General features: G+C 33.4%; 1 long non-coding RNA gene across 1 annotated transcript in view; it reads left to right on the forward strand.

Moving 5' to 3' along the window:
• LOC134471032 (uncharacterized) overlaps window positions 1–26,067 on the forward strand; it is a 59,441-nt gene that overhangs the window by 9,383 nt on the left and 23,991 nt on the right. The window contains exon 2 of the long non-coding RNA XR_010040374.1: window positions 23,644–23,745. This is a non-coding gene — a long non-coding RNA (uncharacterized LOC134471032). The remainder of the gene's footprint in view (window positions 1–23,643; window positions 23,746–26,067) is intronic.

Genomic DNA, 26,067 nt, shown 5'->3' on the forward strand with positions numbered 1-26,067 from the left:
AACATTAAATAAATTTGAATTTCCTCAATGTGATAAATGACATCCAATAAAACCCCCATCTATCTTCTTCCTTAAGGACAAAAGATCGAATACTTTTCACCATGCTAAAGTAAAAATAATGCTATCCAAAGTCAATACTCAAAAATCAATAGCATTTCTATACACTAACAACAAAATCACAGAAAGGGAAATAAGAGAAGCCACATTCTTTACACTAGCAACCAAAAAAAATGAAATATGTAGGATTTATTCTCACAAAAGAAGTGAAAGATCTATACAGGGAAAATTATAAAACACTGAAAAAAGAAATTAAAGAGGATCTCAGAAAATGGAAAGACATCCCTTGCTCATGGATAAGAAGAATAAATATTGAGAAAATGGTCATTCTCCCAAAACTGTTATACAGATTCAATGCAATCCCAATAAAATTACCATTAACATACCTCATAGACCTAGAGAAATCACTACTAAAATTCATCTGGAACCAGAAGAGACCTAGAATAGTAAAGACAATTCTAAGCAGCAAAGGCAAGGCAGGACGCATCACAATCCCTGACTTGAAGTTATACTACAAAGCAACTGTAGTAAAATCAACATGGTACTGGAATCAAAACAGAGCTGAAGATCCATGGAATAGATTAGAAGATACAACCACAACTACAAACACACTCAACCACCTTATCATTGATAAAGGGGTCAAACATGTTCACTGGAAGAACGACAGTCTCTTTAATAAATGGTGTTGGAAAAACTGGCTCTCCATAGGCCGAAAACTAAAACTAGACCCATGCCTATCACCATGTACGAAATTAAAATTAAATGGATCAAAGATCTGATGTATTAAAAGAGAAACTCTAAATCTATTGGAAGACAAATTGGGTAAAAATCTAGAAGACATAGGGGTAGGTAGAGAATTCATGAACAGGAATCAAACTGCATGGGAAATATTTCCCAGAGTCAACAACTGGGATCACATCTTATTAAAAAGTTTCTACACTTCAAAGGAAATCTCTAGAATAGTTAAAATAAAACCTACAAACTGGGAAACCATCTTAGTGAACTGTCCCTTAGACAAAGGACTTCTGTCTAAAACATAAAGAATTAAAAATATCAGAACCCCAGAATTCAAAGATCCTATCCAAAATGGGCAACGGAGATGAATACACAATTCTCAGATGAAGAAATACAAATGGCAAATAAATACATGAAAAAATGTTCATCATAATTACTCATTAGAGAAATGCAAATTAAAACCACACTGAGATTCCATCTCACTCCTGAAAGAATGGCCAGGATCAAGAAAGCTACCAATAACAAATGTTGGAGGGGCTGTGGGGAAAAAGGAACTCTCCTTCACTGTTGGTGGAAGTGTAGACTGGTGCAACCATTGTGGAGGTCAATCTGGAGATTTCTCAAATGCTGGGATTGGAAGTCCCATTTGTTCCAGCTATTCCACTTGTAGGCATATTCCCAGAAGAACTGAAAACATCATACCACAGAGATATAGGTGCACCCATGTTTATTGCAGCACAATTTGTAATAGCCAGATCTTGGAAACAACCTAAGTGTCCATCAACTGAGTAATGGATAAAAAATTGTGATATTTTTGTACAATGGAGTACTATTCAGCTATAAAGAATGACCACATTGAGATATTATAAATAAATGGATGCAGCTTGACACCATACTCATAAGCAACATAAATCAAACTCACATGTGTATGTACCAAATAGTTTCCCTAGTTTAAGAAATGGTAAAATACATAAAAGTATGTGGTAATCATGATTCCCCATTATATTGCTTTGAAGCCTCATAATGTTTTCATTTATTAGTTGGAATGGTTTTATTCTGAGTTGTTTGATTTTATTGTCTGTGATTTTATGAACAGCTATTTTGAAAAAAATCAAGACATTTTAATAGCTAGTGCTGATTTAATATCATTTTGTTTTGAAGTCCTACCGAGCTTTTTGTTCTTCTCTTTCCATTGGTTTTATCAGGTTGTGTCTTATTGGATTTTATTATATGTGACAGTATAAACAAAATTTTTATAGACAAGGAGATAATATAGAAACCATTGTTCATTTTCTATTGGTTGGTTTTGAATACCCTGTGATACTTTCATTCTCTTGAATGGTTTTATACTATCTTTTTATTTTTGATACTATAGTGTATGAAGGTATACTCAAATATTTCAAGGAAAGAGACACTATGGTAGCTACTCTTATGTCGGGTTGTCTTGTGGTGAAACGCTATGTTGCTTAAAATGTCCTGTTCTGACCTGTGTTGTTATATCCTCTTTTATCTTAATCTTTTTTTTAAATAAAAAAATAATGCTACCTATTCTTACAACTTCTCTTCAACATCTACTATAAATTATGGCTAAGGCAATTAAGGCATAATAATCAAATAAAAGATGTTCATGCTTGGGAGAAAAAGTGCTACTATCCGTGTATATTTGATATGATCTAGTATATAAAAATCCTAAATAATTTAATAATAAAAGTTAACACTTTGAAGAAATAACTTCAAGAATGTTGTAAGATACAAGATCAATATGCCAAACCAATTGTATTTCTTTTTACAATGGCAATAAACAACCATAAAGTGAAATATTAAAAAAAATTCCATTTACAATTTCACCAAAGTAAAAATACAGAGGAAAAATTTTAGCAAAATAAGTACAAGACTTGCACATGAACAATGCCTGTATTACTGAAACTAAAAATATAGGTAAATGGAAAAAAAAAATATATATATATCACATACATATATGGATTGGAAGACCCATTCTTTTACAGATGGCAATAATTATTAAATTAATTTATAAATAAAGCAAAATCACTATTAAAATTCTATGTATATGCTTTGCATGAATTAACAGACTGATCTTAAGGTTCATACATCCTATGGGTTACATATCTAGGTATCTCCCCTAAAATCTCATATATTCATAGGCAGGGCTTCTGAAAGGTGATTGAATCATGGGTGCACTATGGATAAATATGATGTTAAAAGATGAATTTCTATCAGAAGAGATGGAATGGTGGGGAAAGACCTGTTAAAGTACAATTCTCCCTCTGGTTTTTCCTCTCTTCTCTTTATTTCTTGGAAGCCGTGACATGAGCTCCTGTGGGCCCTCCTATTCCCTTCTGACTTGGAGCAGACTATGAACTAAAATCTCTGTAAATTGACAAAGTAAATCCTTGATTTTTTTAAGCTGCAGGTCTCTGCCATTGTGTTTCAGCAACAAGGAGAGATCCATGATAGCAAAACAACTTTGATAAAGAAATACACAGTTGAAAAACGTGTCCTGATTTCAAAATGTACTGCAAAGCCATACTAATCATGACATTCTGGCACCAGCATAAAGAATTTGATCACTGAAACAGAGTTAAGAGTTCAGACATAAAGATTTATCTAATTTTTTGTCAAGCATGCCAAGACAATTCAGCAGAGAAACAATGCTAGGAAACCTGCGTATACATATACTTAAGAAATAAGTTGAGTCTGTTTTATCCCTTCACAAATACAAGAAAAAAGTACTTTAAAACAATTGAAATTTCAAAGATAAAACTATAAAACTCTTAGAAGAAAACATAAAGATAAATCTTCATCAGATTAGATTGGGGAAAATTTTTTACTTGTAAAATCAAAGAAAAAATTAAACTTGCCATCTTTTGTTCTTCAAAAGACTTCAAAATTACAGTGAAAAAAGAATTCATGGGCTGGGGATTTAGCTCAGTGGCATAAGAGCCTGCCTTGCAAGCACACAATTGTGAGTCTGATCCCTGGTACCAAAAAAATTAAAACATAAAATAATTTAAAACTCTATATATTTGCAGAATATATTTTTAAATAATATTTGATAAAATGTTTTCATGTAGGATAAAGAATTCTTAAAATGTAATAATAAAAAGATAAGAAATAGATCCACCTAAGTATAGTCAAATAATCTTTGACAAAGGAACAAAGGAAATCAAATCAGAAAGGACAGTATGTTCAATAAATGGGGCTAAAATAGCTAGAAATCTACATGCAAGAAAAATTATATACTGAATTTATACCACTCACAATATTAATTCAAAATGAATATAAATATAAAACAAATTTATACTGCAAAACATCTAAGTGACAATATTAGAGAAAAGATGACCTTGAGCTTAGAAATAAATTTTGTACATGCACCCATGGGGTAAATAGATACTATGAAGTTCATCAAAATTAAGAATATTTTCTCTGCAATGAACACCTTAGAAGAATGAAAAAATTAGTCACGGACTGAGAAAAATGTTTGCAAACACAAATATGAAAAAAGTCAGTTTGCAAACCTACTCACTATACGACTCTGTGTAATATTCTAAAAAATTTAAAACTATACCACTTATGGAAAGATGAGTGGCCGCCAAACTTCAGGGGAGAATTAGGCCAGGAATAAATGATTTATAAGTCTGCAAAACTGTGCTGTATGATCTTTTAATGATGCATCCATAGAATTATGCATTTGACAAAATATATAGAATGTACAGCACAAAGAAAGAGCTGTAATGCAAACCTTGGATCTTAGTTAATAATAATGCATCAAGTACGACAAATCCCTTATACAAATGCAAGATGATAGTAGAGGATAGTGTTGACAGATGCGAATGAGAATAGGAGGAATTCTTGTTTCTAATCATTTTTTTCTGTAAGTCAAAATATCATGTAAGAATCAAAGGTACTAAATAAAAGAGGTAAGTAGCTTTTTTCAAAAGACAAGAATTTGAACAGGTATTTCCCTAAAGCAGATGTACATATGGTCAATATGCACATGAATAACGCTTGACATCATTAAGGAAATATTAATCAAAGCCATAATAAAATGCCCAAGGCCTCAGAAAAACTAGACAGCTGTAATATAAAATACAGAAAAAAACAAGTGTTGGCAAATGTCAGTAGAATTTAGACCCCTCAGTTTTTGCTGACAGGAAGATAAAACGACACAGCCATTTTGTATAAAAACATTTTATACAAGGTAGTCCTTCATGGCACAGCAATTTCATACCTAAGAATAAAGTCAAGTGAAATCAAATGGTGTATCCATAGAAACTTGTACTTGACTGCTCACAGCAGTACTTTTTGCATCCCTCAAAGGCAGAAACAATTCAATGGGTATCAGATGATGGAAGAAAACCTATACACAGCCATAGTGTTTAGCCATAGACAGGGATGAAGTGTAATCTATGTAACACTATACTAAATGAAAGAAATGGAAGACAACATACTACATAATTTCAACTTAAGAAATGTCCACAAAGCTAAAGTGAAAGAAGTCAGAAAAGGGGTGTAGTCACTCCAGCTAGAGATGAATAATAATTCATTCTTCATGGCTATTGGATTTCTTTTGGGTGTGTTGAAAAGTTTAAATTTAATTGGAGTGGCTGCATCATTCTGAGAATCTATAAACACAAGTGAATTGAACCCATTAAGTGGGTATTTTTCAGGGTTAAAATCAGGAAGATTGTATTCCTTGGCAATGTGGGAGTTAGACTAAGAAGGAAGTTAAGAGACGAAATAAAAGGTTGACTTACATCCTGCTAGACCCTGAAATTCTCAGAAACAAGCAATGAAATACTTTACATCATTATAAATAATGATGGGAAAAGAAACACTTGCTGATTTCTCATTGCCCTTCTCACTGATGAATGACAACAAATCTGTAAGGAAAATAGCTAATAGTTCCCAAAAGGATTTCTCAACCAGAATCGTCACATCAATAATTGAAAAATGAAGCACTAGGTTGCTGAAACTGTCACGCTTTAACCTGTATTGTTATGTTGTTATGCCCTCTTTTATTTCAACCTCTCCCTTATTCATTAAAAATTATTTAATTTTTTAAATTTCTTTTTTAAACTAAGGAGGAAAAATAAAAAAAAAACTGCAGAATATATTACAGTAACATTTTGATTTCCTATTAACTTTATTTGAAGTCCTGTAATACTCCCACTATCTTGTTTTGACTGATTAGACTCTGTTCCACTCTGTATGATAGTATCAAGTATCAGAGTATAGGCAACTACTTTGAAGGCAATAAGATTTACTATGATGCCCATTCTGGTTTGACTATTATCCTCTTTTGAAGTTCTGTAAGGTTTACAATGTTTAGGTTTTATTGGTCTTGTTCTCTACTGTTTTGTTCAACTTTATAATACCTAATGAGATAGATAATTTAAGGAAGCAAGAGGCATTATGGTAACCATTGTTGATAACCTTTTACTCTGTTTTTAAATCATGTGCTATGTCTATCCTTGGTTTTGACTGACAGCTTTGTTTTATCATGTTTGATATTATTCTCTTACAAAAAAACTAATAAGATCTATGGGAGCAATAAAACCCAAAATGTGTCAATTTTATTGTAATAAAGTGAGGGGGAAAAAAAAGTGCCCTAAATGATACAACAGCAAGTGTGTTTAGGTGTGTTAAATAGATGACCATATTAATATTTTTGATTGGATCACTGAACACAACTATTTGCAGTCTTACTGTTTGAATGTCCACTTTGTATGCTTTGATCCTATGACCTGAATCACCGTTTCTAAGATGATAATGTGTAATCTATTAACTGGTGATATCTTACTGGGTTTTTTTGGTAGTTCTGTATTACTTGTACTCTTACAGTGTTTTGCTCTGTTCTTTTTTTTTTTCTCTTTTTCCTTTTAAAAAAAAATGAGTGCTTTTTGAATCACAGTAAAACTTCTTCTTTCAGAATTGTGAAGTATGCAAAATTAACATATATAAAATAGCATTTATCACTCTAAATATGAGAATAAAAATGATAAGATTTACTTATAAATTTTGTCTATTAGGTTGACAAAAGTGATAACAAACTTTTCACTATTTCCTTTGATGATGTATGTTTAAAAATTAGATTAATTCTCCAAGTAAGGTAATGATTTATAAAAGTCACATAATTTAAATCAACATAAGTGAAATTGAAGTTTATAAAATTAGATAAAACATAAACTTACTAAATGGGGAAGTAAGTCTATGGAATATTTTAATTTAAAAGTGTGCAGCCCTTTCTTGTGAAAAAATTTAAACTTTTAATTTAATATATTTAAAAGAGGTCCATAAATATAAGAAAATTCTTTATTTGGTAGTTCAGATTTCTCGTTCTACTATTTGACAGATAGTAGACTATAAGTATTGCTTTTCCATGTATTGGTTTACAGTTTTCATCATCTCTAAGTGCCCTACCACTAAGTTTCTCTGTCCTACTTGAATTTCTCCTTTACCAACCACCATCGTTTTGAGATATTTGTTCTATTTTTTTTATCATTTTATGGTTTGGAGCTTTCATCTGCTCAATGCATTCACCCACTGATACTGCCTTGAATTTTAATTTGTAGCCTGCGGTTCCTGCTGAAAGAGATATCCATTTCACTTGACTTTTTCTAGTTAAAAATTATTATCACACTAGACAGCACATTTTCAACACTGGTTACACTAAATCATTTTAAGAGTTTTTTTCTTTACTAAGATAAAAATGAAAAGACTAATCAAGTAGGCAAAATTATAGAATAAAATATAAAAATACTTTCCTCAAAGTTGTGCTTCTAGCACTATAGAAGTTAGGAAGAGAAAGCATTGTGTGGACTGATTTAATTTCTCTTTAACTTAACTTTCTTCTTAACCTTCTCTTTCATACGTAATACAGTTTTGCTTTTGTTTCAAATTATTTTACTAAGAGGTAACATAATTAAAAAGAAGGAATACTTTCATGAACATAATGATCCTACCTAAAATTTTAATCCTTATCACTTTAATGTCAATCTTATTTTATTTTTACCTAAATCCAAACCTTACATTCCTTTACAAGATCACTGAAACCTATTCCACATATAGTTTCATTTTATTCATAAATATTTCAGTATGGAACTATCTATGCAAACTGACCATTTTTAAAACAATAACAATGTCATTATACTTACAATAGAAACAATCTTAAAACCATCAAAACTATTCAGTATTCAAATTGCCTCATTTAGATTATTTTTATAATATTTTTACTAGAATCTGAATACAATTTTTTTTATATGTGCAATTGACTGATACCACTCCACGAGAATTTTTATTAAAGTTGCATTTCTAAAACTAAAAATGTATCTCTTTTAATTGGGAAATATCTTGTCTAAGAGTATACTTCAGAATATGCTCAGCGTTGAGTATAAGACCATTAAAAAGCTGAAATATCAGAGCACAGTCTCTGAAAGAAATCATTCCTGCTTTCCCAGTTCATAGATGGTAGCTTGAACTAAGCATTCTGGAATTTCTTACTACTCACACGCTCTCTTACACACTGGAGTTGTCACCCTAATTGTGTTGTCCCAAAGCAGAGTGCACATCTAAGGGGCTAGTGAGAGAGTGGGTAACTCTTACCAGAGGCATTCCCGGATTCTTAGACCACTTTATTTGTTTTTTTTTTTTTTTTTTTTTTTCAAATGTGAACTAGAATGCTATAGAAATGATTCAATTTAAATGGTAACTGATTCATTTTCTTCTGTCACAGTCGTACATGAATTTTTTTAAAGGAAAAGAAATGTGCACAATCTAGTAGCAATAATTGGAAATAATTCTTGAAATGTCAAGGACTTTCTCTTTAAGTGATAATTAACAGATTAAATGCCAGCAAGTACATTTAATAACACTGATATTTGGTATTTGGACCGCAGCCAGTATCATCAATGAGAGTTAAAGTACCTCCCAGCACCCAATCTTGAATGAAAATGTTTTTCATGAATATTTTAGCTACTAAACAGAAACTTCTACTATATAAGATACGTATAGTGACCATCAAAAAGATACTCAGCATATATTTTGCTAATTAAAGCAAAAGTATTGGAAAAGAAATTGTATGTTCTGTGGTCTTTTGCCTTAACATTTCTTAAAATAATTTTATTATGCTATCATAAAAATTTAAGATTTTAAAATTCTTAGCCAATTAAATGAATTGTTAATTCATCCAATGAACATTCACTGAACATTCATATAATTATGTTAATTATATGCCAGTTGCTATTCTAAGGAGTAGGTAGAAAGCACAGGCCAAATCAAAATGTCCTGCTTTCATGGAATCCATCAACAGAAGAGGATAGAATATAGAATTCTCATTGATTTTTTTTGAAAAATGTGGACATTTATTAAATATATAACACATTTCAGTTCATTCTGAACTGCAGGGATAATTAGTTAAGCCAAAAGATTCATTCTTTCCAGATGATAGGAGAAAGAAATATGACTTCGTGATAAGTAAATAAACTAGAGAAAGCAGAGAGTCAATACCAGAGACAGGACATAAGAACTCAGACAGAATTGGTGGGTGAGAATGTTTATTAGAAGACAATGAAAAAGAAGGGGAAAATAGACTATATGGTGGAAAATGGAGACAGAACTTTCCCACCCTATTTTGATGACAAATTCTCAGACAAATAGATTAGAAAAAATTCAGTTGGCTTTTAGTTCGTCACAGAGTGAAGTATATGACAAGCTTTTAAAGAACTTCAGATTTTTAAGTGTAGGAGAACTGCACTTTAGAAACTAACAAAGTCAGTGCAGCACAATGTGTTGAAATAAAAAAGTCTATTTAGTCATTTCAAATTGATGCAATATTTGAACTGAAGCAAAATGTATAAGGCTCTTAAAAATGATAGCTAATCCTAGAATTAAAAATTTAGGAAATTAAGTCTCTTCCTTTCATGACTTTTTCTATTAAAAGTCTTAACACTTGATATTGGAATCTTTAAAAGATATTTTTCAGTAATATTATGATTTTATACTATTCTGTTTTTCATTCAAAGTTGAATTTTTATGACACCAAAACTTTCACATACACTGCTTCCTAGCCCTAGCATGTTTTTTTTCCAACTTACTGACTATAATTTCTCCTCTGGTAAATGCTTTGGAAGCTTTACCTGGCCTCAGACCTGCATGCTGTCCCATCTCTATGGGACTCAGTCACTTCAGTCAAAGCACCAATTAGACCTTTCAAGTCTGACTAACTTCTGAATTTTTCACTACTCTGCCTTGTTCAAAAAGAAACAACTCAAGCATTTGGTATCCTTTATCTCTGTTGCATTTTTACAGTACATGACACCATGTAAATCCTCAGTAAATATTGCTGGACCGATTAATTAGTGTTTCTTAGATCTGGCTTTTTCCTCTGAAGAATACTGAATCTCCAGCCAGTGAATATATAGCTCTACGAGACAACAGAGTTGGGGAAAATGGCAAAGAGCATCAATACCACTTATTATTTAAAATCAAAAGACCTGTTGGTTCCATGTTCTACTCAAATAGGAACACAAAATTCACTACATTCACATTGTCTAGAGAATTGCCATTTTAACTGACAAATATTTCAAAATCCACTTCTTGAATTTTACTGTAATGAGATTAGATCAAATGACCAGATTACAGTTAGTCTTTCTAAACTTTTCAAACCTACATTTTTTAGATACTGTATTATTTTATTGTGCACTATTTAGATCTCTACTTACAATTCTTTGCTTTCAGTTGCCTCCTTTTTTAATTCATTCGTACAACAGAAAAATAGCAATCACATTTTAGTGACAAACCACATTATATGTGGTAATATATTCTCAAAGCAGAACACAAATAATCTGTGTACTTTGTGTATAGACAGATAAATCCACACAAATCCCTACAGAGGCCAATTAAAAAGTCCACAGTGCCCTGATAGTCACCATCTGAAGAGTGATCTAAGGTAGACACAATATAAAGCTATTTTTAAAATATAACTGTAATGAAAAGATCTGAAGATAAAAGAAATGTTATTCCTCACTGGACTCATAACTGGCATCAGATTCCCAGTGACACAAGTAATTGAATTTCAAAGTTTTTAGCACCAGTGAGTGGTTTAATTACTTGGCAGATTCACTGCACACTCCGTTATATTCTGTGATTAGATCTGGGCTTATTTGGAAAGAATATGAAGAGGCTGGTGCTGCTATTACAGGCATGGCATGAAGTAAATGGGCTCTGACAAAGAGCACTAAAGAAACAAAGATAAATACACAATGTGCAAGCATTATCTTCCCAATTGCTCTATGTGCCCTTGTGTGTATGCATAGTTTTTAATCTTGCTACTCATAAATATCATCAGATAAAATATCAGGAGATAAGAAACCACAAAGCACACATTTTGGTAATCTTAAAGGACAAACAAAAGTTAAAATAAAAATCAAAGCAATAAAAAAAGCCACTGGCCTTCTTAGGGATATTACAATTTAATCCAAGTCTTGGAGAGGAAATCATCAGACAAGTATTAGTTTCACACATGTTCCCACTTACATACTGATTTTCCCTTTCAAGAAAATAAATTCCATTTTGTAAGCCTTGCAGAATTTTTGCCACTATAATGTGATTGTTATTTTTCTGGTTGTATGAATATATTAAAGTGTAGACAACCAGTATCTAAAAGTTTCAAGTATAATCAAAATTGTGCATAGTATAGAAATAAAATAAGGATAACAAAAAAAGATATTAATTTGAAAAATTTAGAAAGACTATAATTGTAATCTTCATCTGATCTACTCCTATTTCAGGAATAGGAAAATTCAGGAATTAGGTCTTGAAAATATCTGTCATATAATTTAGCCATACTTAAAATTGTATCTCTCTAGATAATTCAATGATATGAAAGAAAATATTATTTCAATTCTATTTCAAGCCATTAATCTGAGTTCTAAAGTATTACTTTAATATAGAAGGATAGGAAAACAAATAAAATGAAGAATAAACTGCTGAATTTTCCCTTTAGAACACACTAAGAAATAAGAAATAAATAAGTACACTTTTGCCGTATCGTTGTGAATATAAATTGGCACAGTCATTATTTTTAAAAAGCATGGAAATTCCTCAAAAATTTAAAAGAACTGCAACATGATCTTTCAATCTACTGTTAGGTTGATAACCATCAAAAGTGGAACTAACATCTAGAAAAGACACATTCTCGTGTTCACTGAGTATTACTCATAATAGCCAAGCATGGAAACCATACAAGCATTCTTCAACTGATGAGTGGATAAGGAATTTGAGGTACAGATAAACAATGAGATATTATTCTGGCTTAGAAAAGAAGGAAATTCTACTGTTTGTTACAATGCATATGTACTTCAAAGGAACTATGCTAAATCAAATTGCAGAGAGATTAAATTGTACAAATAATGTATTTTAAATATAAAAGTTAAATTTTCATAATCAGAAAAGGACAGTGGTTACTAGAAGTTGACGATTATACACTTGGGGAAATACTGTTCCAAGAATACAACACTCAAGTATAAGAGAAATAAGCTATTGAATAAACTTTCAACATAATGACTACAGATAGCAATGTTATAGAGTATAGTTGGAATTTTGCTAAGTAGTTTATCTTAAATGTTTTCTCCACAAAACAAAAAAAGGATATGAAGATGAAGTTCTAGATGTGACAAATAATTTGGTTTTACTTAATCATTTCACATTATATTTGTATATGACATCATCATGCTGTAGATCTAAATATAAGCTTCTATTATAGTTCAATAAAGCCAAAAATTTTAAATATTAAGATTAATTGGAAATAGAAATAGTAAAGCTTATTTCAAAAGATGAAGGCACATACACTTAAAAATAAAAACACATTTTAAAGACTATTATTACCATACGTTAAAAAGAAAAAATTACATTATCATAAATTAAAGAATATTGTTACTACTGTATTAGATAGCATGTTGGACTATATAATAGGTACATGGATAAAGAAGAAGAACCAAAAGATTTCACTGAATAATAGATATTGCTAAGATTATTATAATTATAATCAGTCTTCATAGATTTCCAATTTCCAAGAAACAATGGAAATTATTTCATCACATAGGGTCAGTGTTAACCCATCAGTTCCCTCTATGAGAGTTAGAAAACCTTACATCATCCCTTCCTCAGTCAGGCGTGGCCAGGGAGCCGGGACCAATTCTGTAACACCCACTCATCTGTCCCACAGCCTTCTGAAAGCACAGGCTTTGCAAGCTGCCTCCTGATCATGATGAAATATTTTCACTGCTGCCTTCAGGTAGAATATAGCCACAGCTGACAAAGGTCTCATATCTCATATATAACTTTGGAAATCAATTTAATTTCTTATACTTAAGAAGATTTATTGCCAATGAAACTATAGAAAATCACAAGTATATTTCTACCAAAATGGACCAACCATGAAGGCATTAATATTTGTTATCATTTGAATGGACAAAAAAGATTGTATTGACGATTTGTAAAATCTTCTGCTCCTGTGATAAGACAGTAAACATTTTGTCAGTCTAGCATGCAATTGATGAGGGCCTAAAATATGAACTATACCTAATTAATTGTAGAAAATGAGAAGCTCTAAGAATGTATCATGTTAAATATGTTTGCAAATATCTTTACTAAGTGATCTTCTCTATGAGTGAGGTACCAGGTGTACACATCTGTAGTTATGAAATGAAAGCACACAGAGGAAGTAGAAATAGTGTTTGTTGTTCAGCTGATTTTAAACCCATTCAAAAAGAATCAGTCATTTGTAGGAAAAGGAGTGGACTTTTGAGACTATAATGTCACACGAAATAAATCAGGCACACAAGCTTAAATATCACCTGGTTTCTCTTATATGAGAAACCTGAAATATAAATAATGAGCAAGAAAAATATAAATAATAGGAAACAGTAAGACAGATCTTTTGCAAAACAAAAGGGAGCCAAGAGATGGAGGGAGTGGAGGAAAAGAGGATGAGAAAAATCAAGATCTGTTATGTACAAACATCAGCTCCCTGCAAAAAAAAAATGTAACCATTACTTATTGCAAACATGTATGAATAAAACAATAAGTTTTGAAAAAAATCATGAGAGTAATACATATGATGTAAACAATTAAGTATTAACCTAAAGCATAATGTACACTAATTTATATTAGGTAACACAGTAATTACAAAACAATAGATGTAACATAATATAAGCACAATTTATATTGGTTAGCTATGCTGAATTTTATTTTCTTATATAAACATAGGAAGCATTCTTACTGTGGAAAAAGAGGGAAGATATAGAGGGTAAACGATATCTGTGATCACAACTATTTTCAGCTACAAATAATTTGACAGAAAATTAACTATATCAAGATTTTTTAAACACCCAACCAGCCTTCATAATCTAATTTTTCACATGTAGTAATGGTTAAATTTTATAAGTAGAGTTCAAAATACAACCATTAGCATAATCTACTTAAAGGAATACATAGATAACTTGTAAATTTAATCATTCATGTAGTAGAGTGAAAGTGGCTATGGAGATGCAAAGTAAAATTAGCAACAATAGTATTAATAACAAAACTTGATATGCTGTATTTACTTATCTCAAATATCAGAATCTTTTATTTAATGTGAGAAGTTTAACCATGGAGACTACTTTGAGTACAACTATTTTCACTTTATAGTTTCCTCTCCCTGATTAAAAGTTCAATAATTTCCCTAAATTACTTTTTTACAGAAGAATGTAGATCAGTATTCATGAAAAATTCTAAAAATGGGGACACGCAATGATCCATGCTAGAAAAAGCAAGCACAATTCATGCAAAGGGTAAAGTTTGTATTGTTTCATTATTTTTACTCTATTTTCCTTAATGAAGAGTTAACTAATATATCACTGAAAAAATTATTTGCCAGCTTGGGGATCAGTTTGGGTATTAGCTTGGTTTTAACCATATTGATCTATCCAGTTTCACTAAACTCTGCACAGCTCTACTGCTCCCCTGACTTTGTATAGCAACCCTTGGGCATACGTTTCATGATTTTGCAAGAAACTGTTTAATTTCTTCATAATATTTCAAAAAAGAACCCTTATGAGAAAAATTAGAGTTAAACACAGAACAAATGCAAAACGTCTCACATATTCATTGAAATCGACATTAAAATTCTTATTTACTTGGCACTTAAAAATGTTTTTCCCATCAATGAAGAACTTTTATCCAAATTCCAATACTGTAAATTTACCTCGATCTCATAATTATATGCTTAGAACACAACACATGTATTTTGGTGCCGGAATATTTTGAATCTAATTGCACATAAAATGCCATAATTTGTCTATATGTAGACCTGCCAATTGCATCTACATATGGATATCATAACTGTAAATTGACTATTCTGTGCTTTTTATCATTCACAGAGATGTTAATGAAAGGCAAAATCTAAGTGTATAATTACTTGCTCTATTCATTCATTAAAAGACTAAGACTAATTTTTAACGGGTAATGCTACTGAGAAGGTAGATTCTTCCCACCCAAACTTGCTACATAAAAAGACACAGGGAGAAAGAAAAGTTAAGCAAGTAAAATATATTAATCTTTCAAAATTTTACTCAGTATGGTCAATGATTCGTTGCATCTTCCAGAGAATAAAATGATTATTGATTTTTCATTCTAAGAATATAATATTTTCCATCTTATTCCTTTAACATTGCATAAATTTTTCTTCATTGTTGCTTTTGTAATATTGGGGGAAATTATAGAGGTTGTCTCAAATATCTTGGAGGCTCTTTTCCTAATGAAATTCAGAGACAAAGAAATAATTATGAATGTTCTTTGATTTACCATGGTGGGGCTAAATCCCAACACCATTTTAATTGAAGGTATCATAAATTAAGAATGTATTCAATATACTTAGTCTGCTGAACAGTGCATCTTAGCCTAGCCTGCCTTAAGTGTTGATCAAAATCATCTAACACAAAGCATGTTTATAGTAAAGTATTAAACCTATTATGTAATTTAATGCATATTGTCCTGAAAGTCAGAAGCAGTATGACTGCATGAGTATAGATGACACAGACATAACCATGACAGGACACAGAAACACAAAACTCACTAGCAATGTAGTGTGCTATACAGTATTTGTTGTTCACAGTGGAAATTGTGCAGCTGACTCAGCGCTGCACCAAGCTACTGTGGGCCAGCATAGCAAGAGAGACGGTGCTGAACTGCACCTCACAACCTGAGGAAAAAGATGAATTTCAAATTTCAAGCATGGTTTTTTTTGAATATGTAACACTTTTGCACCATTGTAATAAAAATATTCATAAATCATGACGAGTTGGGATCATGTTATGGATTAAAAACTGGTGGTCAATTGACACCAGTTGAATTAAATCAGCATGGTGCTAAGTGTAATGGTCCACCTGTGGAAAGTTGCCATCATAAAGACGTGAAGAAGAGCTAAGCATTGTGGTTTCTCTAAGTGTTGCTGTTATGATCCGCTGGTTCTCCTGGAGGAGCTCGTCGTGACTTGCTTCCCCAGTGTGAGTTTGATCATTGTCATTGGAGGAGCTGGGGACCTTGTTGCTGAGAGTGGCTGTGGTTCACTTTGGGGGAGCTCTGGTCCTTACATCAAACATTACTTCCTGTGTCCGGAGGGGAAGACATATGCCATTTAATCTCCAGGAGAAACTTTTCATGCTGGCTTCTCTGCATAAACTTTACTGTTCTTATCATCAAAGGAGCTTGGAGCCTCCATGTCACTGAGGATGGCTGTGGTGCTTTTTTCAGGGAAGCCCTGTTCTTATTTTGAGCGTGACTTCTCTGCTCCTGTATAGAACCTAGCAGCACAGCTCCTTCACCCCACTGGCATAAACTTTCCAGCTTCCACCACTGACCTTTGGGCCTTCCCAGTACAGATCCATAAAACAGATCGATGTGAGTCCTTCTTGTGGGCTCTAGACCTCTAGTTGGACTTGAGGGAATCATTGTCGTGGGCTCTAGACCTTCATCTGGACTCATGCAGGATATTGCTGTGGGATCCAAGCCCTTGGACGAATATTTTAAATCTTTAGTGTTGTGGACAGGTTTCCTGCACTTTTTTGCGTTAACTCTGAGTGACTATTATAAATAATATTATAAATTCTGAGTCCTAATAACAATTGTTCTTACAACCTGTGACTACAACAGATGACATGTATGAGAGCCTAATATACAGATATGTGGTACAAACAATAAATAGACCCATTAAATGACTTTATTCTCATGCAGAACACTTTCATTATTCCCAACAATGATGCCTAATTCTGTCTAAATATGTTAGAATAGTGTTTTTGACATATCTAAAATTCCCATTCAATCCCAATGGAAATGCAGGATATGGGGAATAATATTTCTTCTCATTCATGTCTGAAAAATGTGACTTTTGGATCACTAAAAATCCATTTGGTGAATTACATGAAATACAAATGTTTTAGGGAAAGTATCTTTTTAAACACATACCAATTAAATGAAATACATACCCATTAATATTTTGTTAAACTCAGGAAAATTGGATATTTCTCAAGAAAATTTGAAAAAAGATCGTTGTTGTTCTACAATATTACCCCCTAAGAATTTCTAATTTTACTTTAAATGTGATAATTGCATATATTCATCTATTTTATAAATATTTATCATATACTCATGTATGATGTAAAGGTATGATGTTTATATCCACATGTATATACATGCTGCTAACTTAGATTACAATATATATTTCACTTGAGATGATTTGACTCAAAGAACTGTGAGGGGCTGGGGATGAAGCTCAGTGGCATAAGTCCCTGACTGTCAGGTACTAGGTCATATGTTCAAGTCTGATACCAAAAAAAAAAAAAAAAAAAAAAAAAACACCCAGAATATCCAATTATCAATGGACTATGAAATTCTGAGCACAGAGGACATTTCTCTTTTTACCATGACACATAAATTATGTGTCACCGTTAAGATGTCTTATGTTATTCTGGAAACAAATACCTCAGAAACAGTGTGAGAAAATTAGAACATTAACCAGTAATGTTTTGCATTTATATTCTAACTTGAATTCTTATAGCATGTACTCATTGTATCACTAATTATGTATTATCAATAAGTTCTCAAAACAAGATAAAGCCAAATCATTTATTGTTATTTTACTACGGGCATAAAATTTAAATCACTGCCCTTTTACACCTCTACATTTATCAACATGAAATTCAGAACATTATAGATAATTATAGATACAGATATATTGAAATAAATCTAATTTTAGGAGTGTTGAAATCTGTCTCACTGAGATGCACAATAATGCATAACAAAGTTAATTTTGAAGGTTAATACATGTCAGTTTGCCTGGGACATGACGCTCTGACATACTGTTAAACATTCTCTGAGTATTTCTACAAGTAGCTTTTTGGATGAGTTTCACATTTAAATTGGTGACTTTGTAAGCAAGACTGCCCTTCACACACATGTATAATTGCTCCTGCTTCTCTGGAGAACACTCACTAATCCCATGCCAGTTAAGCTGCATTGCCAGTTTGACTGGACTAAAACACCCCTGGAGAGGTGCTAGGATCATGGGGGTGCTACAATAATTACTGGATAGATTTTTTTATGTTGTTAAGAGGTGAGATCCTGTTGGAGGAGGTGGATCACTAGGGGTGACCCTTGGAAGGTACTGCGATGCTCTTCCCCTGTGCTCTGCCCGCCAGCAGCCCTGAAGTGAGCAGCTTAGCTCCACCATGATGTTCCTTCCTCACCACACACCCACAGCAACAGAACCAGGCAACCATGCACTGAATCTTCTGAAACTGTGAGCCTAAACAAACCTTGCCTCCTTCAAATTGTGTGTGTTAGGAATTTTTTATAGCAACAGGAAAACTGACCAACACAAATATACACATCAAAAAAATGAGTAGCTCTTGATTTAAATGCTCACTGTCTACACTGACTATTTTTGTGCATGTGTTTATATTCCCCAAACCTAACTCATTACCTGGTATAGAATTAGACCTTAGGAAAAGTTGAAAAAATGGGTATAGTACATTAATAATATCCTTTTATTAAAAGTAAGACTTGCAGGGGCTGGGGATTTAGCTCAGTGGCATAAGTGCCTGCCTTGTAATCAGGCAGTCGTGAGTTCGATCCCTGGTACTGATAAAAATGAAAAAGACAAAAAAAAAAAAAAAAAAAAAAAAAAGTAAGACTTACCAAAAACACTTTGACAAAAGTGCAATTCAGCAAAGGAGCATTCAGAAAACACTACTTAGAACACATCTAGTCTTAGGAGCCATGCAGAATTGAGTTTGAAATTAATGTTCACTCTGCAATTTGAGACACTGGACCTTGTTTTTGTTTTTATCCATGCCATGGAATTCTATACTTCAGAGGACACTTTTTCTGGTACCAGGACAAACTCAGGACCTCACTCTTGCCAGGCAGGTGCTGTACCACTGAGCTAAATCTCTGTCTCAAGAGGACATTTTCTGTTTACCCAAAAGCTTTTAAACATGTTACCTATGCTTGGACATAATACCTTACTTTTACAAGACACAAGAGTCCCTTTCCCCATATTCCTTGCATGTAGAATTCAGGTATGTTATCTGGGTTCTGTCACTTAGATGCACCTATCTAAAACTTTGGTTTTCAGGAGAATGACTTCAGGAAAAATTCTTCCCATGGAATTCTCCTGGATAAGGGAGTCAGGAAGGGTTTAGTTTCCAAGAACAGAATTGGCCACCTTTCAGAATTGCAAATTGGGAGAGTGAATCACATTTTTAACTTGCAGGCCTCTGTATTATGATTTAACTTGGTCACAATTTGAATCTGGCCATCCTAACAATTCTGTAATATACTTGATAAGATTTAATGAATCTTTCCACATGAATTAGCAAGAATGGATTATCATGCTAATAGTGAAAACAGATTCTCTTACTTTACAGCTACAGAATTTCTGTTACATAGTATAGGGTTAAAATATTATAATGCATTTTGTTATTTATGCTTTCTTCTATTGAAAGCATCCTCAAAATACTTATTCAAATTTTTTGCAAACTTCTGTAGGTTACAGGTAAAAATTAGCAGTGTCAATATAATGAGATGCTATTATTGTCCTAACTGTGCACAAAATGTACAAAAACATTCTTTGTAAATTTGGACCTACAATTAAAATATTTAGGAATTATTAAAATTTTCAGAAATCTGGCAGTTTGCATATCTAGTCATATTTATTCTTCTCAAGGAGTATATTTTAAAACTTGAATAAGAAAAGCTGGAACTCTACTATATGCACAAGATCAACATAACAAGTCACAAAGAGCTCTGTATTCAGTTCTAAACAACTGTTTCAGCCACACAAGTTTTATGTTATGCCTTCACACAGGAGTAAAAATAAAATTAATAAAACTTCTTAGTGATGTAAAACAATACAAAATGTTTTCAAACTTAAATCTTGCAATTTTTTCAGCTATAAAGAGGAAAAGACTGCATGAAGAATACAGTGTTATTTTAAACCATAAATTGAGGAAGGTTAAATCAACAGAAGAAAATTATAAAATATACACGGATAAAGAGAAAGATAAAAGAAAGCTCCACTGGCCTTTTCCCACAGCCTTATTTCGGCTTTGACAAGGAAATGCCATGATCATGAGCCCTTTGTTCATCTTCTCCTTGTTTCTTGGTGATAGAGGGACTTGAGCCCAGGGCCTTCTGGCTGTGCTACATGCCCAGTCCCCTTTCCCTTTTTTAAATTATAAGAAAAGATCTCGCTAAGTCACTGAATTCCCCAGGCTGGGTTCAAAATTGCAAACTGCCTGTCTCAGCCTCCTAGAATGCTGAGATTACAGACCCGCACCCTCCACACCCAGGGTAAATCAGTCTTTTATTAAAGAATTAATCCTTGTCTCTTCTCATGTGCCAACATTTGTTTAGGCATCAGGTGCAGCAGTGGACAAAGAACATCAACAACAACAACAATAGCAACAAAATACTTGTCATGTGGCACTTAGGGAAACAGTGTGCTGGTCTGAATGTCTTCAGGAAACTTGCACTTACTCAGATAGAGAGAAATAAAACAAAATAGGGAAGTGAGGGGGAAAAGACTGCTTTGGCTTTGATGTTGATCGTTCTGTTTATTTTTATTTTCTCACTACCACAAATACTGTCCCTGATCTGACCATCCTTGGAAAGAAAGGCTGCAAATCAAATAGACAACTACTCCACTGGTCTTATTGTACCTAAATAAAATTATATTCTCATCATGTTTTATACTAACCAAGTATCCTACAGGCCTACTCTAAAGTATGAGAAGTAGAAAAAAGGAGTGCTTACTTTCCATAAAATTAAATGTTCCCTTCAAACTGAATGTTACAATTTTGCACCTTTCAAAGTACAAATGCCATTTGAAAGGGACAAACATAGGAGGACAGAAAAGGTTGCACATTCCTCCCAATGTATTCTGGAAAAGTTCACAGTATCTTGGTCCTTCTGTGCCTCAGAACAGTGCCTGGCATTTAGTCTGAGTCAATAATAACATGTTTGCACAACTTAAACACAAATGGTAGCTTTTAGCCTTAGCAGTCAATCTAGCATACTTTTATTATTTGAACTGAAAATCTCCCAGGAAATTTGCTGAGAAACAGCATTTGTATATTCTATGTACACATGCTGGAGCCAGCATGACTAACTATAAGTGTTTAAATGTAACTTGATTGAAAACTGTTCTATAAACCTAATGGGCAATTCTACAAGTTGCAGGCTAACACACAACACTATGCTATAATATAAAAATAAAAATGTCATGTAATATAGAGTTTAAAAAATGAACATCACAGAGACCATCTGCTTGTGAAAATAACTACATATTGACTATTTTAAAAGCAACTTGGGAAAGTAACTGCATTCTGTGCAAAGTAAGGGGCAGTCTCCTTTAACTCACTGTAATTCACAGAATAATAATTCTCACTTTCCGATCCTTTTGATGATCAAGATTTTTCTCTCAGCCCACCCTCTTGGACACAGTTGTGTCCAATGATGATGAGATATAAAGGCATCTACCACATGACACTTCTTCCTGCTGTAAATAAACTGGCCTAAAGGTGAATGCATGATCCCAAATATAAGCAGTCGAATCTTACATGACTGGCCTCAGTGATTACTGTAGGACAGAGTTGAACTAAATTCGCTGATGCTGGAAAATAATCTGTTATACACACAATTGCCTTCTTTGCAGGTTATCTTCTCCTGGAGATTCTGGTCAACTCTTGCTCTTTAGCAAGTATCCCAACTTATTCTTCTAATCAGGACATCTTAAAATGTCTTGCTCTAAAGCAGTAGTTCTCAGACCTTGCCTTGTGAATCATTAAAACTCCAAAAGTCCAGTTCCACTCCACATCAATTGAATCAGAATCCATTGCAGTTGGAAACAGGTATTAGTATTATTCTTTAATAAGGTCCTGAGGGTCAGCACCATCAGGCACACTGAAGAGCTCAGAAACTCAGACTCTCATACCTGACCCCAGATCTAATCTTCCTAAACTGAACATCCTTTTAAAAAAATTTCCAAGTGCATTTATGTACCTTAATGCTGAAGACCTGCAGTGCACAGAATTCTGATCTCAGCCATACAAAGCTGTTTTGAATCGAGCTATGACAAAACTTCCTCTTTCATGGGAAAGTTGGAAGGACATAAGACCAGCAGCAGTCTTGCTACCATTTCTATAATTCACGCACATGAGCTGATGAGGGAAATAAGTCTTGCAAATGAAAATGTATTAACTCAATAAGTTTCTTCTAAAACCACCGTCACTGGATTCAATCAAACATGTTTTATAATGAACGGCTAAGGCCCCTTCTGTTCCAGGATATTTTAGTTTAATATTTTAGAATTGTGTAAAATTTAATAGATTTCCTTGTATTTGCATTCTTCTTTGTTTAACTTCCTATGTCTGCAAAATGCTCGTGTAACTATCTGGCCTTTTTCTAATTTTTGTAGTGCTAAAAATGTGCAAATTCCTGAGCTGCTCTATTATCCAATTATTGAGAGAGTCTCTCTACACCACCTGGTGTACAGCTTAGTGTGAGGAAGCAACAATACTTGCTAGAGCATGATTTTTTTTTTTTTTGTTTCATGGCATGAATGGATTCATGACTATATAAAGAGATCGAATATATTTAAAATGTTGCAGAAATTAATTGCAAAAGCAAAAATATTGATAAGGAAAGAATAAGAATGCGTCCCTTATTTTAACTTGAAACTGGTCTTTGGAATGGTGACTTAGTAATATTGGTAAGCTACCTTCAAGTGATTTAATTCAGATAGATAGCTATTTGGAAGAGAATAATAGCTCTCAGTTGAACCACTTTGGTGAGGAAGATTTATGGAAGGACTTGGGAGAAGATGTGAAATCGTGGTCTGTAAGCTGCTTGTGCCTTAGGTACAGAACTCAAACATGATACCCACTAGCGTCACTAAAGATGGGAAAAGGACTTCTGCAAAGAATATAAACTAGGGAGAAAACTTCTAGAGATCTGACTGAGAAGGAATAGCACAGCAATGTGCCTCCCATGACCTTTCTTCATTGTAGAACTCCATAGATGATCTTGATTCCAGAGTAAGCAAATGAACTCAGACCACCAATGTCCCCTGAAGAATTACAAGAGGACACACATGATGTCATTGCATGAGGTAACTTTAGTGACATGCAGAAAGAATTTTTTTGTTTGCTTTGTTTTTTTTCATAGACTGTAAGAATGAAGATCGTGACATTCATCTTTGGCTTTGGGATTGACTTGCTCTTCTTTTTTTAGCTGTTTTAGGTGGAGCATCAGGTTATTTATTTTTCTGATGTGGGAACTCAGTGCAATAAATTTTCCTCTGAGGATGGCTTTCATTGCATCCCACAGTTTCCCGTAAGTTGTATTTGTATTTTCATTTTCTTGTTGGTATTGTTTAATTTCTTCTTTAATTTCCCCTGTGACCTACTGATTACTCAGGAATGTGTTATTCAGTTTCCACGTGTTTGTGGGATTTTTGCAGTATTTTTTATCATTAATTTCTAATTTCAAAGCGCTATGATCTGATAACATGCAAGGGATAATTTCAACTTTTTGCATTTATTTAAATATGTTCTGTGAGCTAATATATGGTCTATTTTAGAGAATGATCCATGTACTGCTGAGAAGAATGTGTATTCTGATGTTGTTGGATGGAAGACTCTGTATATGTCTATCAAGTCCATTTGTTCACGTGTGTGATTCAGTTCTATTATTTCTTTGCTGATTTTCTGTCTGGTTGATCTGTCCCTTGGTGGCAATGGTGTGTTAAGGTCTCCTGTTACAATTGTGTTACTGATAATTTGATTTTTGATTTCTGTTAATACTTGTTTTATATAACTGGATGCTCTGGAATTTGGTGCATATATATTTAAGATAGTTGTCTCCTCCTCTTGAAGTTTTCCTCTAGTGAGTATGTAGTGACCATCTTTGTCTTTTCTGATCATTACTGGTTTAAAGTTCACAGTGTCTGCCAACAGAATGGCTACTCCTGCTTTTTGGGGGGCTCCTGTTGCATGAAGTATTGTTTTCCATCCTTTCACTTTCAGTCTGTGAGTATCCTTCTGGGTTAGATAGGTTTCTTCTAGACAGCATATGGTAAGATTTTGTTTCTTGATTCATTCTGCCAATCTGTTTCTTTTAATTGGTGCACTGAGACCATTTACGTTGGTGGTTATAACTGTTATATGTTGGTTTATTGTTGACGTGTTATCTTTCTGCTGTTGCATCTTTACCTTTCTGTTCTGTTTAATTGTCTGCTTTGCTTAGTGTTTTTTTCCTAAGTGTATCTAAACTGTCTTTCAGTATTCTTTGCAGGGTTGCCTTGGTGATCACGAAGTTCTTCAGCTGTTCTTTGTCATGGAAGTGTTTTATTTCACTATTGCTTTTGAAGGATAGTTTTGCAGGACCCACCAGTTTGGTTGGAAATCATTTTGTTTTAGGATCTGAAATACTTCACTCCATGCTCTTCTTAACTTTATTATTTGTGCTGAGAAGTCTGCTGTGATTCTGAAAGGTATTCCTTTATAAGTGATCTGTCTTTTCTTTCTGACAGCTTTTAATAATCTATTCTAGTGTTGAATTTCTGGGAGAGTGATTATTATATTTCTGGGTGTAGTTTTATTTTGGTTATGACTATTTGGAGTTCTATATGCTTCACTGAACCTGATGTCGGTTTCTGATCTTATGCTTGGGAAATTTTCAGCTATTACTTCTCTAAATATTCTCTTAATGTCCTTTATGTCATCCCCTTCTTTTTCATTAATCTCTATCAATCTTACGTTGTTTTTCTTTGCATCATCTTGCAGTTGTTGAATTGTTATTCCCTGATTCTTTGTTATTTTTAAAAGATCTTTCCTTTCCTGTTCACTAGCTGCAATCTTGTCTTCAAGGTCTGAAATTCTATCTTCACTTTCATTGAGGTGGCTTTTACAGCTTTCAGTGGAGTTTTTGAATTCCTGTATGTCTCTGTGCACCTGCTTTATGTATTCTGTTTGTTTCTTATATTGTTCATCTAGGGATTCTATCTTTTTGTTTAGTTTTTTCAATTTTTAACTGTGTTTTTTTTAGATATGTTAAGCATTTCTTTTATTTATTTTATCATTTCTTCTTTTACCTGGGAGATTATTTTTAGTTTCAATTCTTTTAAAGCTTCTGTAATTACTTGTTTATTTCAGTTGCTATTATGTCTGATATTTGAGGTGTATGGCATATATTTTCTTCTATATACCTCACTCCTAGGTTTCTTGGGATGGACTGGAGGTTTGAGATTTTAATTTGGTCTTTTGTTTTGTCATTTTCCTATATTTCTGTGTTTCAAGTGTTATTTGAAAGCTTCCTCAGGGTCTGTAGGAAATCTACCTCTATGCCCTCAGCGCCTGAGACTCTGGCATCTAGTTCCCCCAGGCCACCAGGCCTCTGGAACCAGTGGCACTTGCCTGCTTGTTTAGAACTCCACAGTCTCAAACAAGCTGGGCTCCGGGGAAAGTGGGTGCCCGTCTGCTTGCTTAGAACTCCACAGTTCTCCAAGCACAACTGGAACAGGGAGGTGGACGCAGGCGCCTCAGACCCGCCTAGCTGTTCCAGTGCACCTGGAAGGCTCAAGGATCCCAAACAAGCTGGGCTTGGGGGGAAAGTGCAGGGGACACTTACCCCACGGTGTCAGGCCTCTGGAACCAG

Source organism: Cavia porcellus, unplaced genomic scaffold (genome assembly GCF_034190915.1).
Source record: "Cavia porcellus strain 051 isolate PalLab524CR breed Dunkin Hartley unplaced genomic scaffold, mCavPor4.1 scaffold_1, whole genome shotgun sequence".
Lineage (NCBI taxonomy): Eukaryota > Metazoa > Chordata > Mammalia > Rodentia > Caviidae > Cavia > Cavia porcellus.